Source organism: Acipenser ruthenus, chromosome 32, assembly GCF_902713425.1.
Source record: "Acipenser ruthenus chromosome 32, fAciRut3.2 maternal haplotype, whole genome shotgun sequence".
In the NCBI taxonomy this organism is placed as follows: domain Eukaryota; kingdom Metazoa; phylum Chordata; class Actinopteri; order Acipenseriformes; family Acipenseridae; genus Acipenser; species Acipenser ruthenus.
In genome coordinates, this window is record NC_081220.1 from 4,846,702 (window position 1) to 4,872,580 (window position 25,879).

General features: G+C 43.6%; 8 non-coding genes across 8 annotated transcripts; 5 read left to right on the forward strand and 3 right to left on the reverse strand.

Moving 5' to 3' along the window:
* Nucleotides 1-261: 261 nt before the first annotated feature.
* On the forward strand, nucleotides 262-380 carry LOC131703505 (5S ribosomal RNA). Its single transcript, XR_009309947.1, has one exon. It is a non-coding gene; the product is annotated as a 5S ribosomal RNA (ribosomal RNA).
* An 893-nt stretch (nucleotides 381-1,273) lies between these two features.
* LOC131703610 (U1 spliceosomal RNA) lies at nucleotides 1,274-1,437 on the forward strand. The gene has a single exon (XR_009310044.1). It is a non-coding gene; the product is annotated as a U1 spliceosomal RNA (small nuclear RNA).
* A 5,152-nt stretch (nucleotides 1,438-6,589) lies between these two features.
* LOC131703325 (5S ribosomal RNA) lies at nucleotides 6,590-6,708 on the forward strand. Its single transcript, XR_009309790.1, has one exon. It is a non-coding gene; the product is annotated as a 5S ribosomal RNA (ribosomal RNA).
* An 896-nt stretch (nucleotides 6,709-7,604) lies between these two features.
* LOC131703611 (U1 spliceosomal RNA) lies at nucleotides 7,605-7,768 on the forward strand. The gene has a single exon (XR_009310045.1). It is a non-coding gene; the product is annotated as a U1 spliceosomal RNA (small nuclear RNA).
* Nucleotides 7,769-10,633: 2,865 nt separating this feature from the next.
* Nucleotides 10,634-10,752, reverse strand: LOC131703460 (5S ribosomal RNA). The gene has a single exon (XR_009309916.1). It is a non-coding gene; the product is annotated as a 5S ribosomal RNA (ribosomal RNA).
* Nucleotides 10,753-11,544: 792 nt separating this feature from the next.
* On the reverse strand, nucleotides 11,545-11,708 carry LOC131703612 (U1 spliceosomal RNA). The gene has a single exon (XR_009310046.1). It is a non-coding gene; the product is annotated as a U1 spliceosomal RNA (small nuclear RNA).
* Nucleotides 11,709-12,594: 886 nt separating this feature from the next.
* Nucleotides 12,595-12,713, reverse strand: LOC131703537 (5S ribosomal RNA). Its single transcript, XR_009309978.1, has one exon. It is a non-coding gene; the product is annotated as a 5S ribosomal RNA (ribosomal RNA).
* Nucleotides 12,714-13,933: 1,220 nt separating this feature from the next.
* LOC117395658 (5S ribosomal RNA) lies at nucleotides 13,934-14,052 on the forward strand. The gene has a single exon (XR_004543591.2). It is a non-coding gene; the product is annotated as a 5S ribosomal RNA (ribosomal RNA).
* Nucleotides 14,053-25,879: the final 11,827 nt, after the last annotated feature.

Genomic DNA, 25,879 nt, shown 5'->3' on the forward strand with positions numbered 1-25,879 from the left:
GTCGAGCGATTGAAAACGAGACATTTTGTGTTTGAATTGAAAGCGATGGTCTCGAGGAGTCGAATAGGTCACAATAAGCCTTCATCCATGTATCATGTAACCACATGTATGCTGTCTCTAACTGGAGAAGAGGGACCCTTGCAGTACTTAAATGTTAACATTTGTGACAAATTCGAGATCTGGAAATCCCTCCCCTATCGTGTTATTGCATGAATGATATTAATTTAATACTATGAAAGAGATCAACCAAGAGAGTCGTTCGCTTACGGCCATACCACCTTGAGAACGCCCGATCTTGTCTGATCTCGGAAGCTAAGCAAGGTTGGGCCTGGTTAGTGCTTGGATGGGAGACCGCCTGGGAATACCAGGTGCTGTAAGCTTTTCTTTCTGCAGCTTGACAGGGGGCGCTGTTTTCCCTGTTATTTATGTTATTAACCTGGAAGCTGTAAAGATAAACATCGTTTTCATTTTTTGTTTTTTTATTGTCCCATTCCACACACGAACAAGTAAGTATTGTATCGGCCTTTACTGGTTTTGAAAACTGAATTAGGACAGAAAGGGTGATCGTATTATATTCTAAACCGAAACTACCAGTAGCGGTCGGATACAAACAAATGTGAACAGGGTTAAGACAAAAGTACTGACGAGTTTTGCTATTTATAGTTAGTTTAATTAATTTAAAAAAAGAAAAAAAGTTGATGATATACTTTTTTATAGTAACAGAACGAGACATGTTTTAAAGCCACAAACTGCGTGTTTAGATTATTGTGCCAAACAAGAGAACAAAACGAGCATATATCAACCAAGAACGGATTTAGTGACCCGTTCATTCATTCGAGTTTATTTATATTATGTGTGACCTTAACAAATGTTTGACCAATGTTTTGCTTTCTTTCTTTTTGAAAGTCGTACATTTGTTCCACTTTTTATTTCGTTTACGCAGACGTGTATACAGTCCCATCCCTTCTTTTGCGGAACATCTCACATGCTGCTGCACGACTGACGTCGTCCTGTGTAAATGCTGGCATCTTGTCCTCCAATGATAAAGGCGCATGCAAATATATACCGAGAGGCATTACGGGAATGCAATTTATAAATACTTATACTGAAAAATGAAGGAACCCATTACACCCAACAGACTGGAAAGTGCGATATAATAACAATGAAAGTGTTACACTAGGAAAACAATGTTTCTTTAAATTGCAGATGTAGGCACCGTTTCTTTGAAAAGTGTCTCTTGTGGACGGGTGACGAGTCGAAATGTATACAACTCATACTTACCTGGCAGGGGAGATACCATGATCATGAAGGTGGTTCACCCAGGGCGAGGCTCGGCCATTGCACTCCGGCTGTGCTGACCCCTGCGAATTCCCCAAATGCGGGAATCTCGACTGCATAATTTCTGGTAGTGGGGGACTGCGTTCGCGCTCTCCCCTGAAACTATGGTCAAAGACAGAAACAAACACGAGCCTGTGGAAGGAAGGACATGAGCAGTTATTCAACAAGTGTCCAGCAGGTGGATTCGGCAGACAGAGAGGCAGGTTTTCTTTAAGTAGCTAAATCTTTTGATCTTTCTCACTGTCGAATAAATAGCTACGTGGTTCCTGCACATCTATTTCCATGTTTCCTTATTTTTTACTGAGAACACTAAAAGTAAAGAGTCAGCAGTGCCTGTATCAAAGGTTTTATTTTTTATTTTAAATAACTGGAAATCATTTTCAAGGTTATCAGTTTTATTTATTTATTTAGTAGATGTTTTTATTCAAAGCAACTTACAGATAAACTGTGCATCACAACTGCTGCTGCAGAGTCACTTACAATAGGACCTGGGTTTTACATCTCATTTGAAGGAAGGAGCACAAGGAGGTTAAGTGACTTGCTCAGGGACAGGGTCACACACAATGAGCCAGTGGCTGAGCTGGGATTGAACCAGGAACCTCCTGGTAACAAGAGCTTTTCTTTAACCACCTGACCACTAAGCCCCTTAAAACATATCTTGGCAGACAAACACTTTAATTAGACAACATAAAACCACATACAAGCAGATTTCCATTACATGAGAGTAGATGTTAAAACTTCATGCTGATTTGAACTCAGCTCTCACCAAGATAAGCACCAACTAAGACGTAGCTTTGCAGTAAACTAATGTGATCCATCTGTGTCTCCATCCATTTGCGTTTCCTTCCATATGATGATGCAGATATCCTTCTGGCTGGTGTTGATGGCTGACGTGTAATGCTGGCTCCAAGGATCAGCTTATTTTACCTCCATAGCGCATCAGCACGCACAACGGCTGCGATGCTGGCTTCGGGGATCAACCACAATGCGGTCTCCCCAGCGCATCAGCATGAAAACCGTCTGGATTGAGCTAAGTAGGGTACATCTCTGGGGTCTTCAAGTGGGCACCTTCCATCCTCAGTGTTTTGTCGACTAGTCCACTGTCGACATCTCAAGAGGGCTCGACAGTGATTCTGGCTTCCCAACATCACCCCTCTCCATCCCCCACTCAACTCAGCCCAGCTTACTTACCCGTCCATCAGCGTATCTTTCTTTCTTTCTATTGTACTTGAGATCCCCAACGAGAATCTTTCCGTCTCAACCACAGCCAATTGCTGCTCCTCTCTGCTGCTTCAGATAAGTTCTTCACTGTGCGATGCAACTCTTGGCCACTGAATCCGACGTCTCTGAGAAACCGGGTTGTAGAGTGTGCCACAAATCCTCGACAACCCACCTCCACTGGATAAACCCGGACCCTCCATCCTCGCTGTTCCGCTTCAGCGGCTAGTTGAGCATACCGCAGTTTCTTCCTCTCATACGCCTCATCTACAGCATCCCCCCATGGCACTGTTAACTCTACCAGGTGAACAAGGCGTGCTGATCCAGACCACAAGACAATATCTGGTCGAAGGTTAGTGGTGGCAATCTCAGGTGGAAAAATAAGCCGTTGACCAACAGCTTCCAGTTGTCCTGGGCGAGGCTTTGTTTTAACACCTTTTCTTGGCGGTTGCTCTCCTGGGTGGAGGAATGTTGTCTTTTGTGTGTAATGTTTTGATGGAACTGGTGGCAACTTATTGGTCATGTTACGCTTGTCTTCCAATGCTAAGGCCTGTCAAAATGTGCCTTAATGTTGCAGGTGATGAACACAAAGGACATAAGGGATCCTCTTCTACCTAGAGGTTTAGGTTCTGTGGTGATGGGAGAACATCATATGTTGACCTGATGAGGAAACTGATCCTGCTCTGTTCCATTGTCCATAGGTCTTGCCAGCCAATCTTGCGTTGTTCCACACTCTCCCATCTCATCCATTCTCCCTGCTTGGCCTGGGAAACGGCCTTTACGCACCTCATCCTCTCCTCCTGTTTTTGCACCTCGTTGACCACCAGCTTCCTCTGTTGAGCTGAGGCTGCCTTGTGCCATGTAGGAGGAGCTGAACTGAGACCAAGAACCCCTCTTCTATGCTGAACTTGCCCCATGATATCACCGATTCGAAGGGCAGCCTTTGCATAATAAGCAGAAAACATCTGTTTATTAGACTGGTTAAGATTTACAGATGTAGCTTAGTACTGCATTATTCGTTTGTCCCTTAATTAGCCTGTCTGTTTCCTAGACAGAACAAGATTAGGCACATCCAACAGGACCACACACACAGCTACTACTACCGTTGTGCACAGCATCATTACTGTAATAACTTCAGTATTCCAAAAGATCATTAAATACAACTATAAAACAAAACATAAAACTCGAAATTAAACCTAACACACGTGATCCATGCAGAAACCCTTACTCTTTAAGAAATGTGAGCCATGAAGTAAAATACAGGTAAACAACACCTCCCTGCACAGGTTATGTAAATGTCCGGTTTCAATCCAGCGAGGGGCGAGAGTTTTCAAGCAGCACTACACTCATGCACAGCACAACAAATTGACAGCACTAAGATGTAACTAATTGTAAGACATTTTATCTTTAGGTTTTTTTAAGGAGAATTATGTATGGGGTTATACAGAACTGACACAAATAATATTAATGGATATTTTAGTTTTCACTTATTCTGTACATGATTTATTTGTGCTTGTGTGGAGAAAGGCCCATCGATAAAGACACAGTTGTTCTTAGTTTGTTGCATTAGTACAGCGTGCAGTTTGGATTTGAATCACTTGGGCACAAAACAGCAAGGAGAAGAGGGCTTTGTCACAATAAGAACGCAATTTCCACTATGACCCAATTGAGTGGGACACAGTGGAAGCTAAAGAGGATCTTTGATCTACATGTTCATTTTAATACAGTAGTTAATTGCTTACCTCTTTAATGTCATGTGTGTCCTCCGTCATTCTCTTAGAATATTTAGTAAACCGGGTAATGAACATTCAAGCAAAGATGTAAGTCTCCAACTACTGTGTCTTCTGAAAAGACTCCCGCATGGTGTATTTGATATTAAACAGGTAAGAGGTGTAGATGGGGTCACTTTAATGTGCAGCACACCAATTTAAGTCCATTCTAAGTGTTTTGTGATCACAGTATCAGCTTGAGTGTATCGGTTCATAGTTTTGCACCAAAAGCGAGCAGAGGCGAAAAAAAGAACTATATACCCTATTCTTTAAAATATCACTTTGCAGTGCAAATTTGAAGAACGCAACCACTTAGCAACTTGCAAATTGGTACTGCAATTTAAAGGCCTGTAGTGTCAGACTGGTAGTCCCTAACTGATTCAAGTGTTTTTGGAATGATTCTAGCAAAGACTGATTTATAAGAAAAAAGAGAGATTGACAAACAGCATTTTGTTTTATATGCAGAAACAGGCAACTACAAGAGGGTGTCAAACAAGCTGTGAATGTCTTAGGAGGCTACAGAGTACCTCTGGGTATGAATCCACATGCTCGCAGTACCTGTTCTTAGATGTCCGAAACCACTGTATCGCTGTATATCTGTATACCCTATAAATATCACTTTTTATTGTGTATTTGAGGAACACAACCAATTACAAACTTCTTTTGAATTGCTGTGCTATCAGAATATCAGTGTATAACTTTGCTAGGTATTGCAGTGTATGCTGGGTATCAAAAGGCTTTCCCTTTTACAAAAGGCTGTCAAAATTTAAAAAAGGCCCTCAAAGTTACAAAAAATGGGTGTGCTCCTAACCCAACATTTGTCTTTTTAATTCTGTGCATCCAAATACTTGTAGTTAAAAGTTTTAAGAATTAAGCCTATTGTTAGTTGTTCTGTCCTAAACCAGCAGTTTGTCACCCAGATTTATTAAATAAACGGGGGGGGGGTCATCAGATAATTCTCCATTTTATTGTAAGTGAGGTACCGTTCAGTTGAGCGGAAATTGTAAAGGGGTACTCGAGCTGAAACCTCCAGATAGAAGAGGTACAGTTTGAAAAAAAGGTTGAAAACCCCTGACCTACAGTATAAACTATCAGGAATAGATAAGGGAAATGCTGACTAATACAATACAATAGGATTTATTTGAAGTTGTTGAATGGCACTGGTCTCTTAAACCCAGAAGTTCTGATAAACCCCTACGCCTCACTATATACTGATGGACATTACATAAGCAAATGCGATGTCCTTTTTTTTTTTTTTTAGTATACCATGTTCCTAAATCTTTTCTGGGAGAGTAAAAAATACATTAACTTTAATTCATGTACTAAGGGTTACTCTTAAATGAATTAATGGTCCAGTTTATGGTAAACTGTGCATGCATGACTTAGAAACTCGGCTGTCAGCTAAGCAGAATATCTCAAAAACTGGCCTGAATTCGAAAATGCAGAATTTGGGACGTTATCTAAAAACCAGAGCAGCCCAGAAATTGGGATGTTGTCAGAGCGGCCCAGAATTTGGGACGTTATCTAAAAACTAAGCGGACCAGAATTTGGGACGTGAATGAAAACATGGGCAGTCTATATGTAAAACTGTGATTACATTAGAGGTAAAATAATGTATCCTCTAACAAAACTGCAATAGTGTATACATTTTATATTAAAATACATCACAAAAACGATTATAGATATATGCTACTTGAAAGAAAAAACTACACCACCACAGAAAGCCAATTCTTACATTCGTGCATAACATGATAATTCATATAAAGTAATCACCCATAGTTTGTTATATCAGTACAGCGTAATACCACATTATATTTTAATGGAAAGGTTGTGGAAAGCAGATCACTCCCTCTCTCTGATCACAATGTTAAAAATGCCTGCACGCTTTTCAACCCGTGTGACGAGAAATTCATGTGACAGACATGGACCAATCAAAATGCTAGACTGTTATGCGTTTCCATCCCCAAAAACGGCCCGTGTCATACCTCCTCTGGGTAATACACAAAATGGATGCATTTGAGAACTTAACACTTTCAATGCCAACGCGTGGCTACTACTTTGTGAACATACAATTTCGCAAGAATCTAATGGCACTTTTAACGCTGTTATATACACACACACGGGCCCGCACATGTGGAGCCCAGAGCTGTTTAAATGTTAACGTTTGTGACAAATTCGAGATCTGGAAATCCCTCCCCCAACCTGTCATTGCATGAATGATATTAACTTAATACTATGAAAGAGATCAACCAAGAGAGTCGTTCGCTTACGGCCATACCACCTTGAGAACGCCCGATCTCGTCTGATCTCGGAAGCTAAGCAAGGTCGGGCCTGGTTAGTACTTGGATGGGAGACCGCCTGGGAATACCAGGTGCTGTAAGCTTTTCTTTCTGCAGCTTGACAGGGGGCGCTGTTTCCCCTGTTATTTATGTTATTAACCTGGAAGCTGTAAAGATAAACATCGTTTTCATTTTTTGTTTTTTTTTATTGTCCCATTCCACACACGAACAAGTAAGTATTGTATCGGCCTTTACTGGTTTTGAAAACTGAGTTAGGACAGAAAGGGTGATCGTATTATATTCAAAACCGAAACTACCAGTAGCGGTCTGATACAAAAAAATGTGAACAGGGTTAAGACAAAAGTACTGACGAGTTTTGCTAGTTATAGTTAGTTTAATTAATTTAAAAAAAGAAAAAAAAGTTGATAATATACTTTTTATAGTAACAGAACGAGACATGTTTTAAAGCCACAAACTGCGTGTTTAGATTATTGTGCCAAACAAGAGAACAAAACGAGCATACATCAACCAAGAACAGATTTAGTGACGCGTTCATTCATTCGAGTTTATTTATATTATGTGTGACCTTAACAAATGTTTGACCAATGTTTTGCTTTCTTTCTTTTTGAAAGTCGTACATTTGTTCCATTTTTTTATTTCGTTTACGCAGACGTGTATACAGTCCCATCCCTTCTTTCGCGGAACATCTCACATGCTGCTGCACGACTGACGTCGTCCTGTGTAAATGCTGGCATCTTGTCCTCCAATGATAAAGGCGCATGCAAATATATACCGAGAGGCATTACGGGAATGCAATTTATAAATACTTATACTGAAAAATGAAGGAACCCATTACATCCAACAGACTGGAAAGTGTGATATAATAACAATGAAAGTGTTATATTAGGAAAACAATGTTTCTTTAAATTGCAGATGTAGGCACCGTTTCTTTGAAAAGTGTCTCTTGTGGACGGGTGACGAGTCGAAATGTGTACAACTCATACTTACCTGGCAGGGGAGATACCATGATCATGAAGGTGGTTCACCCAGGGCGAGGCTCGGCCATTGCACTCCGGCTGTGCTGACCCCTGCGAATTCCCCAAATGCGGGAATCTCGACTGCATAATTTCTGGTAGTGGGGGACTGCGTTCGCGCTCTCCCCTGAAACTATGGTCAAAGACAGAAACAAACACGAGCCTGTGGAAGGAAGGACATGAGCAGTTATTCAACAAGTGTCCAGCAGGTGGATTCGGCAGACAGAGAGGCAGGTTTTCTTTAAGTAGCTAAATCTTTTGATCTTTCTCACTGTCGAATAAATAGCTACGTGGTTCCTGCACATCTATTTCCATGTTTCCTTATTTTTTACTGAGAACACTAAAAGTAAAGAGTCAGCAGTGCCTGTATCAAAGGTTTTATTTTTTATTTTAAATAACTGGAAATCATTTTCAAGGTTATCAGTTTTATTTATTTATTTAGTAGATGTTTTTATTCAAAGCAACTTACAGATAAACTGTGCATCACAACTGCTGCTGCAGAGTCACTTACAATAGGACCTGGGTTTTACATCTCATTTGAAGGAAGGAGCACAAGGAGGTTAAGTGACTTGCTCAGGGACAGGGTCACACACAATGAGCCAGTGGCTGAGCTGGGATTGAACCAGGAACCTCCTGGTAACAAGAGCTTTTCTTTAACCACCTGACCACTAAGCCCCTTAAAACATATCTTGGCAGACAAACACTTTAATTAGACAACATAAAACCACATACAAGCAGATTTCCATTACATGAGAGTAGATGTTAAAACTTCATGCTGATTTGAACTCAGCTCTCACCAAGATAAGCACCAACTAAGACGTAGCTTTGCAGTAAACTAATGTGATCCATCTGTGTCTCCATCCATTTGCGTTTCCTTCCATATGATGATGCAGATATCCTTCTGGCTGGTGTTGATGGCTGACGTGTAATGCTGGCTCCAAGGATCAGCTTATTTTACCTCCATAGCGCATCAGCACGCACAACGGCTGCGATGCTGGCTTCGGGGATCAACCACAATGCGGTCTCCCCAGCGCATCAGCATGAAAACCGTCTGGATTGAGCTAAGTAGGGTACATCTCTGGGGTCTTCAAGTGGGCACCTTCCATCCTCAGTGTTTTGTCGACTAGTCCACTGTCGACATCTCAAGAGGGCTCGACAGTGATTCTGGCTTCCCAACATCACCCCTCTCCATCCCCCACTCAACTCAGCCCAGCTTACTTACCCGTCCATCAGCGTATCTTTCTTTCTTTCTATTGTACTTGAGATCCCCAACGAGAATCTTTCCGTCTCAACCACAGCCAATTGCTGCTCCTCTCTGCTGCTTCAGATAAGTTCTTCACTGTGCGATGCAACTCTTGGCCACTGAATCCGACGTCTCTGAGAAACCGGGTTGTAGAGTGTGCCACAAATCCTCGACAACCCACCTCCACTGGATAAACCCGGACCCTCCATCCTCGCTGTTCCGCTTCAGCGGCTAGTTGAGCATACCGCAGTTTCTTCCTCTCATACGCCTCATCTACAGCATCCCCCCATGGCACTGTTAACTCTACCAGGTGAACAAGGCGTGCTGATCCAGACCACAAGACAATATCTGGTCGAAGGTTAGTGGTGGCAATCTCAGGTGGAAAAATAAGCCGTTGACCAACAGCTTCCAGTTGTCCTGGGCGAGGCTTTGTTTTAACGCCTTTTCTTGGCGGTTGCTCTCCTGGGTGGAGGAATGTTGTCTTTTGTGTGTAATGTTTTGATGGAACTGGTGGCAACTTATTGGTCATGTTACGCTTGTCTTCCAATGCTAAGGCCTGTCAAAATGTGCCTTAATGTTGCAGGTGATGAACACAAAGGACATAAGGGATCCTCTTCTACCTAGAGGTTTAGGTTCTGTGGTGATGGGAGAACATCATATGTTGACCTGATGAGGAAACTGATCCTGCTCTGTTCCATGTCCATAGGTCTTGCCAGCCAATCTTGCGTTGTTCCACACTCTCCCATCTCATCCATTCTCCCTGCTTGGCCTGGGAAACGGCCTTTACGCACCTCATCCTCTCCTCCTGTTTTTGCACCTCGTTGACCACCAGCTTCCTCTGTTGAGCTGAGGCTGCCTTGTGCCATGTAGGAGGAGCTGAACTGAGACCAAGAACCCCTCTTCTATGCTGAACTTGCCCCATGATATCACCGATTCGAAGGGCAGCCTTTGCATAATAAGCAGAAAACATCTGTTTATTAGACTGGTTAAGATTTACAGATGTAGCTTAGTACTGCATTATTCGTTTGTCCCTTAATTAGCCTGTCTGTTTCCTAGACAGAACAAGATTAGGCACATCCAACAGGACCACACACACAGCTACTACTACCGTTGTGCACAGCATCATTACTGTAATAACTTCAGTATTCCAAAAGATCATTAAATACAACTATAAAACAAAACATAAAACTCGAAATTAAACCTAACACACGTGATCCATGCAGAAACCCTTACTCTTTAAGAAATGTGAGCCATGAAGTAAAATACAGGTAAACAACACCTCCCTGCACAGGTTATGTAAATGTCCGGTTTCAATCCAGCGAGGGGCGAGAGTTTTCAAGCAGCACTACACTCATGCACAGGACAACAAATTGACAGCTCTCCCAGAAGCTTCCAGCAGGGGGCATGTTCAATACTGTATTATTATTATTATTATTATTATTATTATTATTATTATTAATAATAATAATAATAATAATAATAATAATATCTCTGTATGCATGTCTGTGTCCCTATACATATTTTTTATTCTATTTTATTTTATGTACTGTTTTTAACTTTCTGGGTCACATTTCGTCACGAATTGAGGAATTAAGAATGGTGTGTGCAACATATTAAACTATCATATTTGTTCCTGTGTGGGATGGGACAATAAAAAAATAAAAAATGAAAACGATGTTTATCTTTACAGCTTCCAGGTTAATAACATAAATAACAGGGGAAACAGCGCCCCCTGTCAAGCTGCAGAAAAAAAGCTCACAGCACCTGGTATTCCCAGGTGATCTCCCATCCAAGTACTAACCAGGCCCGACCTTGCTTAGCTTCCGAGATCAGACGAGATCGGGCGTTCTCAAGGTGGTATGGCCGTAAGCGAACGACTCTCTTGGTTGATCTCTTTCATAGTATTAAGTTAATATCATTCATGCAATGACAGGTTGGGGGAGGGATTTCCAGATCTCGAATTTGTCACAAACGTTAACATTTAAGCAGCTCTGGGCTCCACATGTGCGGGCCCGTGTGTGTGTGTGTATATAACAGCGTTAAAAGTGCCATTAGATTCTTGCGAAATTGTATGTTCACAAAGTAGTAGCCACGCGTTGGCATTGAAAGTGTTAAGTTCTCAAAGGCATCCATTTCGTATATTACCCTCTTTTAGGTTGAATCTGCAGCAGTGTTGTAATGGATATCAGCTGTACTGAGCTGTGTTGCCGCTGGAGGACTGTATGCCCTGAAACCAATTTGATGTTTATTCTACAAAATAAATCCCCCTTTCAAACAACTCGTGTGGTTCTTTAGGCTGAGCAGTACTGCAAGGGTCCCTCTTCTCCAGTTAGAGACAGCATACATGTGGTTACATGATACATGGATGAAGGCTTATTGTGACCTATTCGACTCCTCGAGACCATCGCTTTCAATTCAAACACAGAATGTCTCGTTTTCAATCGCTCGACAACACCCACAGTACAGAAATGTGCATTAATGATCAACAAAATGAGAATACGTTAAAAAAAAAATGATGTAAAGCTGGTAGATTCGTATCTCAGAGGAACGGGAAATTAAAACAAGGTAAAGGCAATCATCTAAATAAAGCTGAATCAATAACGGATGCGGGAATCTCCTTCCTTCCACAGGCTCGTGTTTGTTTCTGTCTTTGACCATAGTTTCAGGGGAGAGCGCGAACGCAGTCCCCCACTACCAGAAATTATGCAGTCGAGATTCCCGCATTTGGGGAATTCGCAGGGGTCAGCACAGCCGGAGTGCAATGGCCGAGCCTCGCCCTGGGTGAACCACCTTCATGATCATGGTATCTCCCCTGCCAGGTAAGTATGAGTTGTACACATTTCGACTCGTCACCCGTCCACAAGAGACACTTTTCAAAGAAACGGTGCCTACATCTGCAATTTAAAGAAACATTGTTTTCCTAATATAACACTGTCATTGTTATTATATCGCACTTTCCAGTCTGTTGGGTGTAATGGGTTCCTTCATTTTTCAGTATAAGTATTTATAAATTGCATTCCCGTAATGCCTCTCGGTATATATTTGCATGCGCCTTTATCATTGGAGGACAAGATGCCAGCATTTACACAGGACGACGTCAGTCGTGCAGCAGCATGTGAGATGTTCCGCGAAAGAAGGGATGGGACTGTATACACGTCTGCGTAAACGAAATAAAAAAAATGGAACAAATGTACGACTTTCAAAAAGAAAGAAAGCAAAACATTGGTCAAACATTTGTTAAGGTCACACATAATATAAATAAACTCGAATGAATGAACGGGTCACTAAATCCGTTCTTGGTTGATATATGCTCGTTTTGTTCTCTTGTTTGGCACAATAATCTAAACACGCAGTTTGTGGCTTTAAAACATGTCTCGTTCTGTTACTATAAAAAGTATATCATCAACTTTTTTTTTCTTTTTTTAAATTAATTAAACTAACTATAACTAGCAAAACTCGTCAGTACTTTTGTCTTAACCCTGTTCACATTTGCTTGTATTGGACCGCTACTGGTAGTTTCGGTTTAGAATATAATACGATCACCCTTTCTGTCCTAACTCAGTTTTCAAAACCAGTAAAGGCCGATACAATACTTACTTGTTCGTGTGTGGAATGGGATAATAAAAAAACAAAAAATGAAAACGATGTTTATCTTTACAGCTTCCAGGTTAATAATATAAATATCAGCGCCCCCTGTCACGCTGCAGAAAAAAAGCTCACAGCACCTGGTATTCCCAGGTGATCTCCCATCCAAGTACTAACCAGGCCCGACCTTGCTTAGCTTCCGAGATCAAACGAGATCAGGCGTTCTCAAGGAGGTATGGCCGTAAGTGGACGCGCTTGATTTATCTCTTTCATAGTATTAAGTTAATATCATTCATGCAATGACAGGTTGGGGCAGGGATTTCCAGATCTCTCATTTGTCACAAACAGTAACACTTAAGCAGCTCTGGGCTGCACATGTGCCGGCCAATAGCAAGGCTCATGGATGGTAATACGTTTTACTAGAAGGGAGAGCTAGCCTTGAGCTTTGCAGCATAAAACAATACATTTTAATGGTCTTTATGCAAAAGAGCTATTCGTCCAACATTGTGCCCCCCACACACCTTTTTATACTTGATGGCACCTCTGATTTGAAGCAGAGAATGTACAAAAGACACATTGGGCAAACATTTGTTTACATTTTTTAATTTCATTCACGCAGACGTGTAGGCTTTTCTACACACCCATCCCTTTTGTGGAACAACTCACTTGTTGCAAATGCGGGAATCTCGACTGTATCATTTCTGGGAGTGAAGGGCTGCGTTCGCGCTCTCCCCTGATGTTATAGTCAAAGTTAAAAACACAGGTATTGAAAGCAATTAGCGATTATTCTATATATCTCCAGCAGGTGGCCCTGTCAGACTGGGAATGAGATTTTGTTTTTTCTTTCGGAGCGTACAATGCTCTAGAAAGTACCTAAGTGTTTTATGTACATGTATTGTGAAGTGTTTCATATTGAGAAGACAAAGTAACGAGTCAGCGGCACGTGTATCAAAGTTACAAAGTTGCTAATATTAAAGAAGACGAGGTTCAGCGGTACAGTTGTTTTTTTTTAAACATAGTGTTTCACTGCTGTACAGACGTTCTATGTCGTTATCCGTTATTGATTCAGCTTTATTTAAATGATTGCCTTTACCTTGTTTTAATTTCCCGTTCCTCTGAGATACGAATCTACCAGCTTTACATCATTTTTTTTAACGTATTCTCATTTTGTTGATCATTAATGCACATTTCTGTACTGTGGGTGTTGTCGAGCGATTGAAAACGAGACATTTTGTGTTTGAATTGAAAGCGATGGTCTCGAGGAGTCGAATAGGTCACAATAAGCCTTCATCCATGTATCATGTAACCACATGTATGCTGTCTCTAACTGGAGAAGAGGGACCCTTGCAGTACTTAAATGTTAACATTTGTGACAAATTCGAGATCTGGAAATCCCTCCCCTATCGTGTTATTGCATGAATGATATTAATTTAATACTATGAAAGAGATCAACCAAGAGAGTCGTTCGCTTACGGCCATACCACCTTGAGAACGCCCGATCTTGTCTGATCTCGGAAGCTAAGCAAGGTTGGGCCTGGTTAGTACTTGGATGGGAGACCGCCTGGGAATACCAGGTGCTGTAAGCTTTTCTTTCTGCAGCTTGACAGGGGGCGCTGTTTTCCCTGTTATTTATGTTATTAACCTGGAAGCTGTAAAGATAAACATCGTTTTCATTTTTTGTTTTTTTATTGTCCCATTCCACACACGAACAAGTAAGTATTGTATCGGCCTTTACTGGTTTTGAAAACTGAATTAGGACAGAAAGGGTGATCGTATTATATTCTAAACCGAAACTACCAGTAGCGGTCGGATACAAACAAATGTGAACAGGGTTAAGACAAAAGTACTGACGAGTTTTGCTATTTATAGTTAGTTTAATTAATTTAAAAAAAGAAAAAAAGTTGATGATATACTTTTTTATAGTAACAGAACGAGACATGTTTTAAAGCCACAAACTGCGTGTTTAGATTATTGTGCCAAACAAGAGAACAAAACGAGCATATATCAACCAAGAACGGATTTAGTGACCCGTTCATTCATTCGAGTTTATTTATATTATGTGTGACCTTAACAAATGTTTGACCAATGTTTTGCTTTCTTTCTTTTTGAAAGTCGTACATTTGTTCCACTTTTTATTTCGTTTACGCAGACGTGTATACAGTCCCATCCCTTCTTTTGCGGAACATCTCACATGCTGCTGCACGACTGACGTCGTCCTGTGTAAATGCTGGCATCTTGTCCTCCAATGATAAAGGCGCATGCAAATATATACCGAGAGGCATTACGGGAATGCAATTTATAAATACTTATACTGAAAAATGAAGGAACCCATTACACCCAACAGACTGGAAAGTGCGATATAATAACAATGAAAGTGTTACACTAGGAAAACAATGTTTCTTTAAATTGCAGATGTAGGCACCGTTTCTTTGAAAAGTGTCTCTTGTGGACGGGTGACGAGTCGAAATGTATACAACTCATACTTACCTGGCAGGGGAGATACCATGATCATGAAGGAACGTTGGATTTTTCATTCTGTATCGTTGGATGGATTTTGAGGAATTCTTTTTTTGTTCCTTTGTTTTGGAGTACCTGCTGTTTGAAGATGTCGGCTTTTGGAGTGCGACGGAATGCTATTCGTTTTGAGCTTTTGAATGACTTGGTTATGGACCGATTGGAGTTTAGTAGGAATGTCTTGCAAAAAGGACTGGGTTTTCACCCTAGAAATCTGGATTTCATCTTTGCCTTTCCTGGTAAGAAAACTTTTGAAGTTATCTTTTCAACTTTTGCCATGCTTGAAGTTTGTTTAGAAAAATTTAAAAAATTTGGAGACCGGTTTAAGAATATTGCTATTGTTCCATTGACAAGGGAGTTAAAAGTAATCCACGTGGTAATGTTTTCTGAACTGGTACAATATGAGGATATTTTAACCTGGCTGTCACAATACTGCGATGTGATTGTTGGATCGACGGTAAAAGACGATGATGGCGTGAAAACCGGGGAAAGGAAGTTTCAAGCTAAACTTCGTAGAGACATTGTAAGTGGAGACTACAAGCACTTACCTAACACCATTCAAATAGGTTCTTGTAGAGGATATGTGTTCTATATGGGTCAGCCCAAAGTATGTAGATCTTGTGGACAAACTGGGCATTTTTCAGCCAATTGTGACCAGAAGTTTTGCAGGAATTGTGGTGCTTTTGGCCATTTTTCCAATGAATGTGAACTCCCCTTGAAGTGTAACCTATGTGGGGATTCAAATCACGTTTTCAGAGACTGTCCGTTTGCCTATGCTAATCGACTTAAGAAACAGGGAGCTGCTAATTTGTCAGAGAAGCCAACAGAATCCCCCGCTGAGGTGGATCCAGAACCAACTTCAGTGTCGAAACTATCCGTGGAGGGTCTGGGATTAGAGGATCTATTCCAGGAGCCAGAATCAGAGCCAGGGCCAAAGCTAGAGCCAGAGCCAGAGTCAGCACCAGTCTCGGAGTCTACTGAAGATCGTATTTTAGCGACGGAAATCAATGCTCAACAACCAAATGAACTTAAGGTTTTGGAAGAAGTTAACCTTTTGGTGGAAGCACTTGGGTCCGTTGACACTGAACAGGATCTGGGCGAAACTGGTTTTCTACCGGAGACATCAGATTTACCAGGGCAGGAGCTTTCTGAGCAGAGTGGTGAGGAGGAAGGAGAAATGGATTTATCTGCCTCCGAGAGCAGAAAAAGGAAGATGAAGGACAAAGAATGGGCAGACAATTCAGAGTCAGAAGCAGGTTCGGACTCTGCTTCGGTTTCAGGGCAATCGTTTTTGGACTCTGATAATGTAAGTACTTTTGCATCTGCTACTCACATGAGAATAGAGACTGGTGAAGGGATGGAGAGTACAAAAGGGAAGAAAAAGAAAAAAAGGGAAAAGTGGGAGAAAACAGACTTGATATCCATCCGGTATTGCTTTCCTTTCCTTGTAGTAATGGTACTTTCATTAGTCTCTGTTAATGTGAGAAGCATCAAGGACCCCGTCAAACATCTTTCAGTCTTTGATTTTTTGAAAAATAGGAAAGATGATATTTTCCTGTTACAAGAATGTTGGATCCCTTATCAGGATAATTATTGTAAATATGAAGAAATGTGGGATTCTGGGTTGTCAGTCTGGTCGGGTGACAATGGTAACAGAGCAGCGGGTGTGGCAATTTTGTTTAAAGGGAAGGGTTTTGACATAAGAGCAATAAGAAGGGTGGTTGATGGGAGGTTATTGGTGGTGGATGTAGATTGGTGGGCGGTAAAGGTACGTTTAATTCATGTTTATTGTCCCGTGGATTTGCAGGAACAGTTGGATTTGTTGAATAGGCTATCGCCACTTTTAGTTTGCAATTTCAATATTATAATTGGTGGTGACTTTAATTGTTTAATTTCGAAAAAAGATAGAAAATCCAAAACTGAGTTTTATCTAGATGGCAGCTCGAGAGTACTTCAGACCATCATTGAGGACTTTCATTTAAAAGATGTATTTGGAGTCAGAGTTTCAGATTCTGATTTTTTTACATGGTCAAGCAGTAATTTTTCAGTTAGATCTCGCATCGATTATTGTTTAGTTTCCAAAGACATTAAGGTTGATGATTTTAGTCTTCATCCAGTCTTTTATTCAGACCATTCTTTATTATACACAGAGTTGGATATTCAAGGTAAAACTAATTTTGGGAAAGGTGTTTGGAAATTAAATGTACTTTTATTAAAAGAGGAGAAGATTGTGCAGAGATTTAGAGGAAGATATAGGAACTGGCAGACCCTAAAATTTTTGTATAATTCTGTGGGAGAATGGTGGGAGGATGTTAAAAAGAGAGTGAAAGTATTTTTTATTAACGAGGGAAGGAAAATTGCAAAAGGGGAAAGATATAAGTTAGGGAAATTAACTAACTTGCAGAGGCTGTATATTATGTTGAGATGGTTTTGATGTGGCTAATGATATAGCTATTACTAAAATGAAGATGTCCAAACTTTATAGTTCTTTTAGTAGGAGTATTATTTTTCGTAGTAGGGTCCGTTTTTGTGAGGAAAATGAAAAGTGCACTCACTTCTTTTTTAAGAAGATGAATCAAGGGAAAAAAGCAATTCATAGTTTATTTGATACAAATGAGGTAGAACAATCCTCTAGTGAGGCTGTTCTGGGTTGTGCTAAGGCCTTTTATGAAGAGTTATATGATGTTAAGGAAATAGAAGGTTCCTGGTTAGAATTTTATTTAAGTAAAATTGATTTAAAATTAAGTGATACTGAGAGACAGAATTTAGAGAAAGAGATCAGTTTAGAAGAACTGGGGAGGGCTGTAAAAAGCTTTTAAAAAAATAAGGTGCCAGGGATAGATGGTTTACCAATCGAATTTTATGACATATTTTGGGATTTAGTGGGTAAGGATCTTTTGGACGTGTATAATGAATCTTGGGGTAAAGGTATATTGATATCAACCATGAGAGAAGGTTGTATATCCTTATTATATAAAAAAGGGGACAAGAAAGAAATAAAGAATTGGAGGCCAGTCACTTTACTCTGTGTAGACCTGAAGATCCTATCAAAGGTAATATTTTTAAGACTGCAATCTGTAATTTCGTCTGTTGTAAATAGTGATCAAACTTGTGGGATACCAGGACGGTTACTAAATGATAGTTTGGCTCTAGTTAGAGATATAATAGAATATGTGAAGGACAGGAATGTGCCTCTTTGTCTTTTAAGTCTAGATCAGGAGAAAGCTTTTGATCATCTCAACCACAGCTTCATTATGTCAATATTAGTAAAAATGAACTTTGGGCCTGCTTTCTGCTCCTGGATACATTTGTTGTATAAGGATTGTTTTAGTAGGATAATAATAAATGGGGTTTTGTCTGAACCTTTTAAGGTACTATCTGGGGTAAGGCAGGGGTGTCCGCTGTCCCCATTACTTTTTGTGTTGGGGATGGATCCCTTGGCATGTGCTATTAGACAGGACTGTGGTATTACAGGAATAATTGCACCTGGGAGTGGGAAGCAGGATATTAAAGTTACCCTGTACATGGATGACATAACAGTTTTCTGTTCTGACAATGCATCAGTCGCCAAGGTCTTTTGGCATTGTGATAAATTTGCTTCAGCATCTTCATCCAAAATTAATGTGGGGAAGAGTGAATGTTGGAAAGAAGCAAAGATTGATTTTGGTTTAGTGGAGAAGTATGATTTCATAAAGATTTTAGGGGTATTATTTGGGCCAAATTGAGTAGTAAAAATTGGGAGGGCAGAATTGCAAGAATAAAACAGGAACTTGGTATGTGGGTGTGACGAAGTGCCCGCCCCTGTGTGTATTTTGTGTGTTATATGTTGTATGTTGCGTGCATGTGTTAATGTTGGTGTATAGTCATTGGTACACAGGATATAAACGGGTCTGTGTTTCACGTGTGATTTAAAAAGTGTAGATTTGTATTTAGGCACGAGGAGGGCACAAATCACTTCACGTGCCAGTTAAATGTAATATGTAAGCACGGGTTGCACAGAATTAATTCACGTGCTGGGATTCAAGTGAATAATTAAGTAGTAATTGAATCCCAGCACAACAGTGTATATATAGAGACACGTAGCATTCACTCGAAGTTGGGTGTTCGAGAGTGGAGAACGGGTGAGGAGAAGGAGGAAAGTAGTAAAGTGAAATCTAGAAGTGTTTGTACTCACCGTGTTTGTTTGTCTCTCCGTGCACCGTTTGTTAAGTGTTTAGTACGTTTTGTTTGTCTATTTATTTTGGCGCAAGTGCCGTGTCCTGTTTTGTGTTTAAAACCTTTTATTTTCTGTTCTGTCTATTAATTATTAAATGCTGAGCGAAAGCATTCGCTCAGCTTCACCAAACCCCAAATCCCTGTCTGTTTATTTCCTGCATCTGGCCTGACGCCACCCACTCCGGCCGTCTTTGTGACACGTGGTGTCCTGCGTGGGATCTACAGCGCCTCCAGGACTCAGGCCAGAGCAGGAACTGCATATTTGGATTAAAAAAAAAAAAAAAGAGGAAATATGGCAGAAGACGCCATCAAACTGCGGGACTGGATCCGGGAAAATGCTGGGCTGGAGGCCAAGTCGATACCAGTAGCCGTCCGGTTCCTGCGGTTGATGGACAGTGAGCGATGGGAGGCGTATGCAAGGGAACACACCGTAAGCACCTGGGAGGAAGGGGTGGAGTTGGTCCTCAGCTACCTGGACGGAGTTATAAGTGGAACAACAGCCCAGGTAGCAGGTCCACCAGCAGAGGAAGAATGCCTGCTGTCCCCGTCTCCACCAGCAGAGGAAGAATGCCTGCTGGTTTTGCCTCCACAGCCCAAGCGGGAGGAGTCTGAGCGTCCTACGCCTGAGTGGGAGGAGCCCGAGCGTCCTACGCCTGAGTGGGAGGAGCCCGAGCGTCCTACGTCTGAGTGGGGGGAGCCCGAACGTTCACAGCCCAAGAGGGGGGAGTCGGTGCGTCCACAGCCCAAAAGGGAGGAGTCGGTGCGTCCACAGCCCAAAAGGGAGGAGTCGGTGCGTCCACAGCCCAAAAGGGAGGAGTCGGTGCGTCCACAGCCCGAAGAGAGGGAAGTCGGGGCTTCCACAGCCCTAGGACCCAAGCTGCCAGCAGAGGGAGAATACCTGTTGGTTCACCTGCTGCTGCCATCCCGAGAGCTAAAGGGGGAGGAGCCATTGCTGCTGTCCCAAGAGCCAGAAGGGGAGGAGTTACAGGCGCAACCCCCTGAATTTTTCTGGGGGGGAGAAGGGCAGGATGCTGGTGTCCCCCAGCAGCCTCTATTTATGCTGCTGAAGGGAGCACGGCGCACACCAGCCCAGCCACCACAGCCTCCCTCTGAGTGGCCAGCATCAGCCCCATGGCCTCTGCCTCCACCGCAAGGAGCAGAGCAGCAGGAGCTGCCTCTGCCTCCGCCACCTCCACCGCTTCCTCCACTAGGAGCAGCTGGAGCTGCCTCTGCCTCCACCATCTTCACCGGCAGGAGCAGAGCAGCAGGAGCTGCCTCTGCCACTTCCAGGAGCAGAGGAGCAGGAGCTGCCTCTGCCTCCGCCACTGCCAGAAGCAGAACAGCAGGAGCTGTCTCTGCTTCCCGTACTTCCACCACAGGGAGTACGGTGGCCGCAGCCCCAAAAAGGGGAGCTGTCGGCCACGAAGAAAGGGGAGGAGGTCTGGAGACCTGCTCCCACTGCAGCAGTTTCGCTGCCGGAGATCGTGGGGGAGGTCAGGAGACCTGCTCCCACAGCAGCTTCTTCGCTGCCGGAAGTACTGTGGTCGGAGCCCCACCAAAGGGAGCTACCGGCTACAAAGACAGGGGGAGAGGTCAGGACATCACTTTCCCCAGCAGCAGTTTCACTGCAGGAGTGGACCAGCATGCTGTCAGCCGTGCCACTACCGGCAGGGGTGCTGACAGCATTGCCAGCCATGGGCCCACTGAAGCCTCCCTTCCCAGCCCGAGACTTTGTTCTGGACTGCTGGATTTTTAAGGGGGGAGGTGGCCATTGAGGCCATGTGTGCTTTGCACAGGGGAGGGTATATGTGACGAAGTGCCCGCCCCTGTGTGTATTTTGTGTGTTATGTGTTGTATGTTGCGTGCGTGTGTTAATGTTGGTGTATAGTCATTGGTACACGGGATAAACGGGTCTGTGTTTCACGTGTGATTTAAAGTGTAGATTTGTATTTAGGCACGAGGAGGGCACAAATCACTTCACGTGCCGGTTAAATGTAATATGTAAGCACGGGGTTGCACAGAATTAATTCACGTGCTGGGATTCAAGTGAATAATTAATTAGTAATTGAATCCCAGCACAACAGTGTATATATAGAGACACGTAGCATTCACTCGAAGTTGGGTGTTCGAGAGTGGAGAACGGGTGAGGAGAAGGAGGAAAGTAGTAAAGTGAAATCTAGAAGTGTTTGTACTCACCGTGTTTGTTTGTCTCTCCGTGCACCGTTTGTTAAGTGTTTAGTACGTTTTGTTTGTCTATTTATTTTGGCACAAGTGCCGTGTCCTGTTTTGTGTTTAAAACCTTTTATTTTCTGTTCTGTGTTAATTATTAAATGCTGAGCGAATGCTTACCAAACCCCAAATCCCTGTCTGTTTATTTCCTGCATCTGGTCTGACGCCACCCACTCCGGCCGTCTTTGTGACAGTGGGGTATGAGGGAACTAACTTTGTCTGGTAGGATTTTAGTTATTAAGACAGAGGTGTTGTCTTCCCTGGTTTTTTTAGAGTTTATATTCCCAATACCTCGCCAATGTCTTTTTGTTATACAAAGAGCAATGTTTCAGTTTTTATGGGGCAGTAAAAGCGAGAAGGTTAAAAAACAGATAATGTATAAAACCTTAAATTGTGGTGGGAAAAATGTCCCTGACTTGGGGGAAAAACTGCATTGCATTTTTGTGACTTGTGTGGTTAAAGGGTGTGTTTGTACAAACCAGAGTCTTAGGAAATGGACTTTCTTTGCAGGGTTTTGGTTAAAAGGGATTATTTGTCAGCTATGGAAAATGCGGCTGAGTTTAAAGGTGCCATATGCAGAACAACGGCCTTTTATTTATAATTTTGTAAAAACATTTATTGTTAAATATAAAGTAAATAGTCTTGCCCTAGAGGAGATATCTTGTGCTCGCCTAGAACAGCTAGTTTGCACAGAAGGGTTAGCTTTGCTCCCAGTTGGGACATTAGTGGAGGAGGACTGTAGGACAGTGTGGAGAAATGTATCTGCCTCCTATCTCTTGAATGCCCATAGGGATTTGGCTTGGAGTGTGGTCCATCAGTGTCTTCCTCTAAGAAGCTTTTTATATCGACGTGGTGGAACAGCTAGTCCTGTTTGCATAAGGCCAAGATGTTTGGGGGAAGAGACGGTACATCATTTGATGTGGTCCTGCTCCTTTGCACAGGAAGTGTGGCGGAAGATGTATATTTGGTTGGAGAAAATAGAGAGAAAGATAGTCTTGACAGAGCATGGCATTCTTTATGGATTGTCAAGTATAAAGATAAGTAAAGAGAAGTTTGGCAAGATCTGGTCGATCATTAATTGCACAAAATATGCTTTGTGGAAAGCAAGGAACATACTGCTGTGGAAGAAATGTGCATTGTCCGCAGAAGCAGTGTATGCTCTAGCACTTTCGATAGCAAGGGATTATGTGGCACGAGACTTGGTGCACAGATCAGGAGATGAAGTGAGTAAAATCTGGGGGCTGGAGAGGGAGCAGATGGTTTCCCAAATTGTCCTTAAGTGTTAGTTTAATTAGAGGATCCAGTTTTTATTTTGTTCTGAGTGAGTAGAAGATATCGGATTAAGGCACAAGGGTGAGGGGAAGTGTGACAGAAATACAATGAGTTCTGGTGATAAATCTTCCTCCCGACCTGTGAGGGCGCTAAAGAACGGGAGGAGAAGTATCTGGAAGGGCTGGCCTGACAGTTCGTTTCCGGGACCGGGAAGTGGGTCAGCCTGGAAGAAAGCGAGACTCTGTTGTAAGACCGTATTGATTTGACAGGTAAAAGAGGGGCAGCTGCAAGTAAAAAGACAGCTGCAACCGTTTACCTAGATATCATGCGGGATTACATATAGGGGCCAGGGTAATGCTGTTCTTTTCCTTCGTTTGGGTTAAGCCAAGGACCGAGAAGGACGAGACAGTAAAGTACTGTAACTGTATCACTCTATAGAGAGTTGCGTGTGTGTGTTTGTGTTTGTTTGTAGCTGTAAAATAACTGTGTGTTTTTGGAATCACCAGACAGCTAAAGCACATCCGGAGCTGTCGCCGTGGGCCAGCACAAGCCGGATCACCACATCACGAACCGTCACAAAATAAAGTGTATTCACTCACCACCCGCACGACTGCACGCACCCGAGACCGTGTTTTTGTTTTCTTTTGCCAGGACTGTAAACCTGTGTTTTCATCCCTGCGCTCTACACATCGTTGTGTATTGCTGGGGCTTATTATTTATGGTCACTAGGCCAGGAATTAAAATAAAATAAAGTTTTCCCACTGGATTATCGTTGTCTGCCTGTCACTCCTGCACCGCATCACCGCTACACCTGTTCCCCTTACTAACCACTTTGCCACACGTGGTGTCAGAGCACGGGACTATGGACCGCAACGCACTGGCGGAGCTGCTGCAGGCGCTGGAGAGCAGGCGCGACGCAGAGGAGAGAAGGAGGGAGTAGCGCTACACGGTGCTCATTAAACGGGTAGGGTTGGCCGTTGCTGCAGCGACGACCCCTACCACAACACCGCTGATGTCGCCCCCGAAGGCACGGGCAATGAAGATGTTGGCGGAGGATGACCCGGAGGCGTATTTGGTGGCGTTCGAGCGGCTGGCTACCGCGGCGGCTTGGCCGCGGGAGTTCTGGGCCAGCCAGTTGGGACCCTGCCTGATTGGGGAGGCTCAGGCAGCCTACCAAGCCATGAGCGACCATCACGCCACCGATTATGACCTGGTCAAGCAGGCTATCCTCCGCCGTCTGAACATCACCACGGAGACCCACCGGGCGCGGTTTAGGGAGTACCAGAGAGCCCCGGAGACACGCCCCAGGGTGGTTGCAGAGCGGTTGTGCGACCACATGGTGCACTGGCTGACCCCCGGGAAGAAGACTGCCCAGCAGATGGGGGAAGCCATTGTGGTAGAGCAGTTCTGCCATGTGGTCGGCGCCGAGACCCAGGCGTGGATACGGCGCCACAACCCCGACACCCTGGAGGAGGCGGTCAAACTGGCTGAAGATTTCGAGGACTCCCTGACCTCTGCCCGGATCGGGATCCTGTCGGCCCCTGCCCTTCGGAGCAGCCGACCTCTCCCTCCCTCTACTCCAACACCACCACCACCACCCCCCACATTCCAGGGACCCAGACCTCCTAGAGCACCGACCCCATTGGGCCCCCTTGCCTCCCCCCCATGGAGACCAAGGTTGGCCCCCAACTGGGGTAGAGGTGCTGCCCCTGCCCCGTTGCCATAATAGCAGCGGGACAGATTTCTAACCTATGCCCCCTCTGTCCCTCCTATCTGTTTTAGGTGCCACCAGCCGGGACATCTGGCCAGGTCATGCCCCGCTGCCATGGAGTGTGACGTGGCCGCGTGCAATTGGGCACCTGAAACTGGTAAGCGGGGGGAAAATGGTCGGGAGGGGCCTTGTTTGATTAATGTTGTGTTAGGGAATGTGAAAACCCACGCATTAGTGGACACAGGGTGTGAGCAGACTTTGATTAGGACAGCTCTCCTGGGCGGTGTGTCGTGGCGGCCACGAGGTCAGGTGGCCATCTCCTGTATCCATGGAGACACGGCGGCATACCCCACATTAAAAGTATATTTATCGGTAGGACCGATAAAACGTCACCTTGTAGTCGGGGTGGCGGAAAGGTTGCCACACCCAGTTATTCTGGGCCGAGACTGGCCAGAATTCAAAGAATTGATGCAAATAATGGCAGTCTCAGCCACACACGTAAACGTGGCAGAAAAAAAGGAACGAATTGGTGATGTGTTTCCTTTTCACACTGAAATGTTTTCCCCTCTTTTCCGTCCTAGAAAAACAAATAAGGAGAGACGGACCGCGAAATGGGAGGGAGCATTTGTGAGACAAGGCTGGGGTCTGGTGGGAGAGTGCTGCAATGGTAACAAACGCCAGTCGAAGGGAGTGGGAACGCAGTGTGACCGAGAGAGCGAGGTTACTGGACCAACTAGAGCAGAAGTTATTCCAGCCCCTCTCAATGTACCGGACCCGTGGTACTCAAGCGCGGACCTAGTGTGGGGCCAACATAATGACCCGTCACTGGTGCACGCTTGGGGGCAGGTCCGGTCCATTGAAGGTAAGGATGTTGACGGCGCTGGGGCGCTAGTATATCCACATTTCAGTATCAAGGGGCAATTACTGTATAGGGTAAACCTAGCCGCGGGCACAGGACAGCCTGTAACACAATTGTTGGTTCCCCCATCTTGTCGGACCGAGGTCATGAGGCTGGCGCATGATATCCCTTTTGCGGGGCACCTCGGAGCCGAGAAGACGAGGGAACGGATATTGGCTAGATTCTATTGGGTAGGTCTTCATACTGATGTGTCGAGATATGTAGCCACATGCCCAGACTGCCAGCGAGTAGCGCCGGGTCGAGTGCGCCCCGCCCCTTTGGTCCCACTGCCGATTATTTCCACTCCTTTCGAGCGCATTGCAATGGACATAGTGGGCCCTTTGCTACCTTCTGACTCCGGGTATACGCATATATTAGTGGTGGTGGATTACGCAACGCGATACCCGGAGGCAGTTCCATTGAGGTCCACTAGTGCCGCTGCAATAGCCACCGAGTTAGCGCAGATTATGGCTAGAGTAGGGATCCCCAAGGAGATTTTGACCGATCACAGGACCAATTTTCTGTCCAATACGTTACAGCAGGTGTACAAAATATTGAAAATACGTCCCATCAG